Source organism: Chaetomium strumarium (genome assembly GCF_033439665.1).
Source record: "Chaetomium strumarium strain CBS 333.67 chromosome Unknown B0T15scaffold_2, whole genome shotgun sequence".
NCBI classification, from domain to species: Eukaryota; Fungi; Ascomycota; class Sordariomycetes; order Sordariales; family Chaetomiaceae; genus Chaetomium; species Chaetomium strumarium.
Genome location: NW_026944430.1, coordinates 351,183 through 353,287, shown reverse-complemented (window position 1 = coordinate 353,287; position 2,105 = coordinate 351,183). Strand labels below are relative to the sequence as shown.

General features: G+C 45.2%; 1 pseudogene across 1 annotated transcript; it reads right to left on the bottom strand.

Moving 5' to 3' along the window:
* Nucleotides 1-865: 865 nt before the first annotated feature.
* On the bottom strand, nucleotides 866-942 carry B0T15DRAFT_t43 (annotated as a pseudogene). The gene has a single exon. The product of its transcript is annotated as a tRNA-OTHER (tRNA).
* Nucleotides 943-2,105: the final 1,163 nt, after the last annotated feature.

The window sequence follows — 2,105 nt, the reverse complement described above, 5'->3', positions numbered from 1 at the left end:
TTGGGCATAAAGAGCAAGCTTTTAATAGCATACTACCTACAGACAGATGGCCAGATAGAAAGGCTCAACCAGATCGTCGAACAATACCTTAGAACGTTCGTTAACTTCCAACAGGACAACTAGGTTGATCTATTGCCAGCAGCATAGCTTGTATACAATATAACGCCAACAGAGACAACAAAGGTTACTCCGTTCTTCGCGAATTTTGGTTATAAAGCAGATTTACGCCAGGGACCAGATATTACAGTACCTAGGGCAAAAGTCAAGGCAGAAAAAATATACGCATTGCACGCGATACTAAAGGAAGAACTCGAGTTCGTTAGACTTAGGATAAAGAAGTACTACGACAAGCATCGGCTTAAGGGACCTCGCCTTAAGAGAGGAGATATAGTCTACCTTATTTCTCGGAATTTGAGAACGAAACGGCCAAGCCAGAAACTCGATTTTAGGAAGATTGGACCGTTCAAGATTGACGCAAAAATTTCGACATCCAACTACCAACTTTCGTTACTACTAATAATAAAGCTATATACTAACGTCTTCTATATCTCGCTCCTTGAACTAGTACCTAAGAACGTACGGCTTATAAAGGATATCGAAGCCGAGGACGAAAAAGAAGAATAGGACATTAAGGAGATCTTGGATTTACAAATAGCCAACGGAAGGCTAGAATACTTGATTAAATAGCTCGACTTCGGGCTAGAAGACAACTTATAGGAACCAGCAGAACATCTCAACTGTATAGAAAAATTGAAAGAGTTCTACCGATAGAATCCCGATCGGCTAAGAAGGAAGAAAAACGCAAAAAGCTAACCGTGTTCTAGGTAATAACTGCTACGACGTTATCCTATACTATAGCCAGCAGCAGCATAGATAGGATTCGAACCTATAGTCTCCTAGAGCAATCACTCGGGTATAATAACCAAGCTATACCACTAAGCTATTTCATTTGTTGGGAAACAGGCAACAAGAATCAGATTGAGAACTCCAGGCAGGAAAGAGCGGCTGCAGGCAGCCACGATACGTACGGCAGGCGCAACCAAGACCTGACCACCACCGACTACAAACCTATACTACCCTGAGCCTCGTCAATAATAGGAGGGGAATCCCTAGACTGCAGGAGCGCGTCAAAATCAAGGGGCCCTGCCGAAACACTAGAACCATAAGGAACAACCCCAATAGCCTCCTAGTTAACTATACTAAAGGCACCCAAGGACTGCACCTGACTAACAAGCTGTTGTTCCTCTAATATCGGCTCTAGGGAAGGGGGCCTATCCTCTTCTAAACCCTCTAGTCCATAGGCTAACAACGATAAGCCTGTCTCCGCTAGATATTGGCACTGCTATCGAAGACGGGAAAGACAGCTTAACGCCTCGGCAAGCTAACGTTCAGTATCTACAATCGCTTTATCAATCTTATCGCGGGCCGACAAGTTTGCCACCACTATTCTATTAGGAGGGGCCTAGCAAGTATAGACAAAGGGGTACCTATAAGCGTTCGCAATGCTAGGACTACTGTACTTCTTCCCTATACGAACGCAAGAGGAACACTTGTTAGAACCAGGCACTATAATATAACACCTATACGGCTTTGCGTTCTAATAACGTTCGCAAGGTATATCGGACTCCTTGCTGTTGCACTCAATCGCTATTGTAGCAATACGGCGTTCAAAGGCACGGTTTCGACAGGGCCTAGCCGCTACTATATTAGCTATAGCAATCGTAAAGGAAGGAGAATGATAACTTACTAGGGGACTAAATCAAGGGGGCAGTTAGCGCTAAAAGGAAACACGACGATAGCCAAGGTCTTTCGGGGCGAAAGATATCGAGGAGGGGCATTATATTACGAACCAACTATATAACCCGACCTGGTAGGGCTATATAGGTGATAAGGTTACCAATCGGGAAGCACGAGGCAGTAAGATGCCCCATATGGACGCCGATGGACAACAGCGTCCAGGAGCGTCCGTATGGACGCTTAGGGACGCTAGCGAGCACCAGCGACCATAGACGCCCAAGGACGACGGCGAGCACGGGCGTCCATAGAAAAATAGCTAGTATATAGTCATTCGTTCTAGAGGACTCTAGGAGTTCTCCAGTGAGCAA